The sequence below is a fragment of the Microtus ochrogaster genome (assembly GCF_000317375.1).
Source record: "Microtus ochrogaster isolate Prairie Vole_2 chromosome 6 unlocalized genomic scaffold, MicOch1.0 chr6_random_2, whole genome shotgun sequence".
Lineage (NCBI taxonomy): Eukaryota > Metazoa > Chordata > Mammalia > Rodentia > Cricetidae > Microtus > Microtus ochrogaster.
The window spans coordinates 2,863,935-2,870,635 of NW_004949095.1; the positions used below are offsets into that span (position 1 = coordinate 2,863,935).

A 6,701-nucleotide genomic window follows, 5' to 3' on the forward strand; every position below is an offset into this window, starting at 1 on the left:
AGGTGAAAGGCCAGAGCTGACTTGTTTGGAAAGCTCAGGGATGGGGCTTTGTGACGGTTGCCTTGCATTTGGGGGTAATTTAGTTAACTAGTCACATGTGACTATAAGCTTCTGGACAAAGATGCTGACATCATGACGTCAAATCACCAGACAGCCAAAAGCTTCATCTCTTATTGAGAAGGGGGGGGAAGGGAGAGAGGGAGAGAGGAAGAGAGGGAGAGGAAAAAGGAGGAGGAGGAGGAGGAGGAGGAGGAGAAAGGAGGGAGGGAAGAAGAAAGGAGAATGTTTGAGGGAAGAAGGGAGGAAAGGAGAGAGAAATTAAGTAGATAGAGAGAGACAGATATCTGTATTTCTATTATGTAGACAGACAGACATTTAGAAAGATAGAAAGATTTTTTTCTGCTCCTTCTATGGGAAATGTTTTCTGATAAAGCACGTCACTGCTGGACTCATGACTGCTCTTTGCAGGGTTACCTTGGAAGTACTACATGGAAGCCAACATAGAAAGACTGGACCAAGGAATAATGGTCGGCGGGCCTCAGCTCCCCCAGCCACATGCCCAGCTACAGTGCCCAGTTCTTGTTTTGTGCTGTGTCTGACCACACAGCTTAAGCAAGAACTGGAAACTTGGGGTGGTTTGACTCTGTTGTGCCAAATCACTGGGCCAGACCTAGTTGCTAGAGCCCAGAAGATCTCCCATCTTCAATCAAGCTCTCGCGGACAGCAATTCTTCAGTGAGATGCCAATTTGCCTCATCTAGTCAAATCTGCCTTTAAACTGTACTCTGCTAACCGCTGGCTGTGACCCACGTGTTTAAGAGAAGAGGCGATGTTCAGCCTCTGCTGAGCAGGGAGAGCAGGGTTTTCATCACTAAGTCTCTCTGGAGGAAGGCTGAGCGCCGCCACCCCGGGAAACAGGAAACACACATGAGCCTGCCTACAGAGATTTGTCTCCAGGATGTTCAGATACATTTTTTTTGTTGTTATATATTTAAATTCTTTTTGAAAAATTTTTTTAGAACTTTATACATGAATTGTATATGCACATGACTCCCGCCCCTCCCCCAGACCCCCTCCAGCTCCTCATGTTCCACTTCCCAAATTCATGAAGTCTTCTTTAATGATTACTAGTCCATATATATGCACATGTGTATATAACTTACCGACTCAGATTTTTTAAAAATCTTTATAAACTTGGGCTCTCATTAAATGTTACTTTGTTGTTTTGCTTAAAGTCTTCTTATAAATAGGAACAAAATTGCAAGAGATCCTGAGTAAAATAAAAAGTTTCAAAGGAGTAGGGGCGCACAGAAGAAGATAAGGGGCGTAGGGGAATGTGTTGGAAGTATGTTTCCTTATAAAGATGTATAATGAAACACATTATTATGTATAATTGGCTATGCTAATAAAACACCGAGTAAACAGCAGCAACAAATGGTTTTCGGTCTTTGCCTATGATCAATACATTTCAAGATGATATCCAATCTATTGTCTGCTGTGATAATATTGCCACACTTTCAAGGCTGGAAAGAAGATCCCAATGCAGAGCTTTGCACGGGGGTGTGGCCCTCAGTTCCTGCTGAGAGAAAAGCAGGTTAGGATGTCTGTAGACTTGGTGGAGCAAGGTTCTTGAAGAACCTGGCTCTCACGTCTCACCCAGCCTTACAAGTCAGAGGTTCAGGATTTTAACTTGGCAGAGGACAAGCTTCATCCTTTGGGGTCACTGATTTGGCTCATTTAGATCCTATCGCCAGCATTGCAAGTTCACCCTCTCCAGGAGAACGTGCCAAAACAAATCCCTCAGAAACTCCATCCCTTGCTCTGGGTAAGGGCCCCGCCTGGCACGGACTTCTGCGAAGCTGATCAAAGGCCATGTGATTTTCTGTACCAGGATTAGCTAAGAATAATACAGAGCCATTGTAAATACACTTGAGGATATGGGGGAGCATTGGGGGTAGAAAGCAGAGATATGTTAGCTTATAATTTAGGTCTTAGTCATATTGTTGGTGGTGAACAGTTATGCTGAGATATTCTAAGGAACTGCTTAACAGGGAAGGGTCATTTCTCTCTTATTACTTTTTATTTATTTTTATGTTTGTAAATGTTTTTGCTTGCATGTGTGTATGTGTGCCATGTGTGTGCAGTGCCCAAAGAGGCAGAAGAGGGCATTGGATCAACTGTAACAGAACTCCAGATGATTGTGAGCCACCCTGTGAGTGGTGGGAACTGAACCCAGGTCCTCTGGAAGAGCAATCAGTGCTCTTAATCACTGAGCCATTGCTGCATCTCCAGGAAGTGTCACTTCTTGTCACAAAAAGCAAACCTGGACTAGAAAGCAGTGACTTCTTCCTCTCTTTCTCAAGGTCACCAAGTTCCCATGAAAGCTCCTATCTCCTTTGCTCTACAAGGCCTACAGATTGGATGGAGTCCACACCGAATACCACTGTTCTGTTGGTGAATAATTTTAAAACTGGGTCTCTGAGTCTTCATAGCAAAAATGGTTCAAATCTATTATGCTCTCAGTAGCAACGTTCTTAATTTGGACCTCGTGTACTCAGCTCTTATCGTTCCCCATTTCCTGTTGATCCACACTCAGATGGTCTTTTGATGATCTAGCATCTGTCTATCATAATTCCTTGATTGCTTCCGAGGTCTTAACATCAGCAATGGTGGAAACCCTAAGCTCCTCTGTATCCCCAAGTTCAGCCAGAAGCAGTCAAATTGACTTGGGGTCCATCTCTTAGTGGTTTTACTGTCTCAGCTCTTGAGAGGAGAGTGTTAGGTAGCCAGGCAGGTGTTAGCGGACTTGGAAGCCATTGAGGACAGACCTTGCCCTTACAGTATTTCCCCCTCCAAATCTCTGATACCAGAGGAGGACACTGCCCTTGTTTAGCAGGGAGGAGCTGAGAAAATGACGATATGACGTCACCTAGCTAATAACACAAGGTCAGGATGACAGCTGGGGCTATAGCATTTTGTAAACTTCTTCAATTTGGTTGAACTGCGACAGTGCCAGTAATTACAGAAATTTGGTTCATAGAAGTAAGTTAACTCATTTCTCCAGATTCTTGATTTCTCTGCCCTAGGGACTCTCAGGAAAGGTGCTTATTGATCACCTAACGTTCCTGAACTGGGTATCCTAGCAATGGCCAGCTGTGAGTCAGAAAGGAAAGTTTCCAACTCCCCACCCCACCCCCTTTGGCCTACAACTCCCCAGACTGTTAAGAGAAGCAGGCTGAGATTCACTCCACCCCAAGTTAAGGCCTGCACCGGCGTTAAATCATTCTTGCCCGTCTTTCTTTCTCATTGACCTTTCCACAGTTGAGAAATTACAGTAAATATTTATAGTGTAGTTTAAAAGTCTTACAAAATTGAAAAATTGAATTGGCACAAAATATGCAAGAATGCTGATGACAATCATAGAGGTTAAGACTTTTTTTTTTCTTGTTTAGTTTTTCAAGACAAGGTTTCTCTGGGCAACAGCTTTAGCCATTCTGGAACTAGCTCTGTAGACCAGGCTGGCCTCATACTCACAAACAATCCATCTACCTCTACCTTCCGAGTGCTGGGATTAAAGCCGTGTGCCACCACTGCCTAGTGAAATTAAGAGTTTTTAAAAACAATGTTCTAGGTTAAAAAAGTAATAAGGTTCATCATAAGGACTTCATCCATACGTTGTTCTCATTCACCCACCTCCTCCCCGCCCCCCCCACTGCCCAAGATGCAGATTCATGATTCTAGGAAAGGACTATCTTGTAATTTCAGGGAGACCCATGGAAATTTAAAGGGCAATCTGGGTGGGAAATATCTTGACCTTCTACCTTTTGATCTTATCCCCACAGAAGAATAATCACTGTGTGTATATGGAGGGCATGCTGAAAGAATCATAAATAAGAGTTCTGCATGAACTGAGCAAGCTAAAGACTTGTCAATGACAGGCCAGGAGTGTACTCTGAAAGAGCTTTTCAAAATATGTTACTGAATAAAAACCCACGTTTCAAATGTAGCTGTCCAATCATTTATTGATTGGACAATTGGATAATTGGTTTCTAAAGGTACGGTGACCATTTTGTACTGCCTTTCACTTTAACTCTGTAAATTAGAAGTATTGAGTGTGCCAGACAGAAAAGGCTATTGTCCCATTTTATTGACTCTTGTACAGAGGGCCTCTAAGGCACCTGAGATTTCATGTTGCTCCAAAGTGGTGACCAAGGCGTTTGCCATGTTCTTGTCTCTGATGCCAGTGCGAAGCTTTCAACTTTATTCTTAACTATATTACCTGAGAAATTTTTAACTTTAAAGTGGGCATAATAGAGACTGGCTCAGAGGTTAAAAGTACAAGTTACTGAGAATAGTAATCTGAGTTCCTTCCTTGGGACCTTCCCGTGTTGGAAGTAGAGGGTCTGTACTCCTGGAAGTTATCTCTGACCCCCACCTGTGCACTGTGGCACACACAAACAAAGAATAATTTTAAAAGTATATAATAATAATTATTTTAATAACCTGAAAACATTTATGATGTGAATTTAGATAAAAGCATTTTTCAAAGAGCTAAAACATTTATCTGTATTTATGGCTCTTGCTGTCTGTGTTTCATTCATTTCATATGTAATTTGACCCACGGGTCTCACTTTTATTTAACAAAGGGAAAATTTAGCAAATTATTATTATCTTCATTACGAGTATCCGTATTTTTATTTTGGTTACCATTCTTATCTCAGTAGCAAGATGATAGCAGAAATGTCAACAAAGTGGCCTGAGAAAACTAAGACAAATCTCTGAGGGGGTCTCTCTCAGGGTATACAACAGTATTCTGTCTGGCCCCATCTTTATTCTCACCCGATTAAAAATTTCCACTCCCAGGGCCCAAGGCAAATGTAGTCATTTCACTGCACAGCAGCCCAGCAACGGAGAGGTCACTGGTGTGGGCATGAATGAGAAGTGGTTATGAACACAATGTGCAAACTCTGAAGTGCCAGCCACTGGGCTGTGCTCATGTTTGCAGTGATAGTGATGACGATGTCCACAATAGCGATACAGACAGTCTTCCTGCTCCAAATTAATAGGAGGGCCCGAGAACTACAGATCCCCGTCTGAGGGGGAGATGTACTAAAGGAAGCCTGGCAGACCCCGAGTGAACATCCCACGGAGTGGAGCCAATGCTGGCTGATTAAAATGCTAACGGTTCCCAGGTTCCCGTCACCCCTGTGAAATCTGAGAACTACAAAGAGCTCTGCCTCTCTGGCACACTTCCTCTCATCTGCTTCACTCCAGCCTTGTGTGCAGCCTTTCTTGTTTACATTTCTCTTCCCACTCCATCAGGGTGGCTCCCACTCGCTGGACCATAGGAGAGGTGTCAGTATTGGTCAGTGGGGCGTGCAGAGAGGCAGCATGGATGGGGTGGTGAGGAAGGACGTCCACAGTGTGTGTGTGTGTGTGTGTGTGTGTGTGTGTGTGTGTGTATACACATACGTACATATGATCAAGACAGAGAAAACCTTCCTGACAGTTCCCAGGCTAATGAATTATCCTTATATTTAACAGTGCTCTTCAGTTCTTCCATCGGCCTGAAAATGCCCTTGATTTCTGCAGCTCCCTCTGTGCTTCAGATTTAGATTTCACTCTTCCTCCCTCAGACTCCAACTCTCATTATTTCCATGTAGATGTGGCCCAAAGCTCACCTCTCTCTCTCTCTCTCTCTCTCTCTCTCTCTCTCTCTCTTTCTCTCGTAGATATTATGTGTGTGCTTACCTGTGACACGATCCATGCCTGCATCCTTTTCTATTGATATCCACCTTTTTCTTTTTCATATGGGATGCTTGTAAAACTTGGGTGTCATCTTTGAGGAGGGACCATGTTAATATTCTCTGCATTGTTCAATATTAGTATTATGTGCTGCCAAATGATCACTGCCTATTCTTTTTAATTAAAATGTACTACTGGTATGTTATGGGGGGTGCATGTGTGCTGTGGCATGCATGTGGAAGGCAGAGGACAACTTTAGGCAGCTGGTTCTCTTCTCCTACCTTGTCGAGGCTGTCTGTTGCTGCCTGGCGGTAGCTACAAACCTCAGGCTAGCTGGCCCCTGTGCGTCCTCCCAATCCTCTTGTCCCTACCTCCCGTCTCACCATTGGAGTGCTGGGATGGCTGATGTACACTACCACATCTGCCCTTTTAAAACCTTGTTTCTTGAGACAGAATGCAGTTGTGTGAAGCAAGGCCCTTTGCCTGCTGAAACCTCTCCCCAGCAGCACCCCACAACACGTTGTTATTATTTTGGAGATTGTGTCTCTCACTAACCCTGGAGCTCGCCATTTCAGCTCGACTAGCTGTCCAGGGAGGTCTGCTCCCCGAGCCGCTTGCCTTCACTGTCCATAGCTGGTGTTAGGATTTGTTGTTCTTGCTGGCGATGGGCATCAGGCACCCACATTGTGCAGCAAGCCCTTTGCACACCAAGCCTTTTACCCCCAGCCCCTTATTAACACTTTAAAGTATAAAACCTGGTAAAGTGCAGCAGCCCCAAACTACAGAGAGGTCTGAGAGAGGGCTCTGTGATCTGCTGTAAGACCAAGTGCTCTCCTGGACATTTCTACAGCTTCGAAGGCTGAGCCCTCACCAGGTTTTCTGCCCTGCTTTGAATGGGGGGCAGGTGGGTGGGGGTTCAGGGGTGGCTGGGAAGACTTTTGCTTTCTCTCATCCCTG

At 44.3% G+C, this 6,701-nt stretch overlaps 1 non-coding gene across 1 annotated transcript; it reads right to left on the bottom strand.

The window, feature by feature from the left end:
- Positions 1-5,803: 5,803 nt before the first annotated feature.
- On the bottom strand, positions 5,804-5,909 carry LOC113457961. Its single transcript, XR_003378424.1, has one exon. It is a non-coding gene; the product is annotated as a U6 spliceosomal RNA (small nuclear RNA).
- Positions 5,910-6,701: the final 792 nt, after the last annotated feature.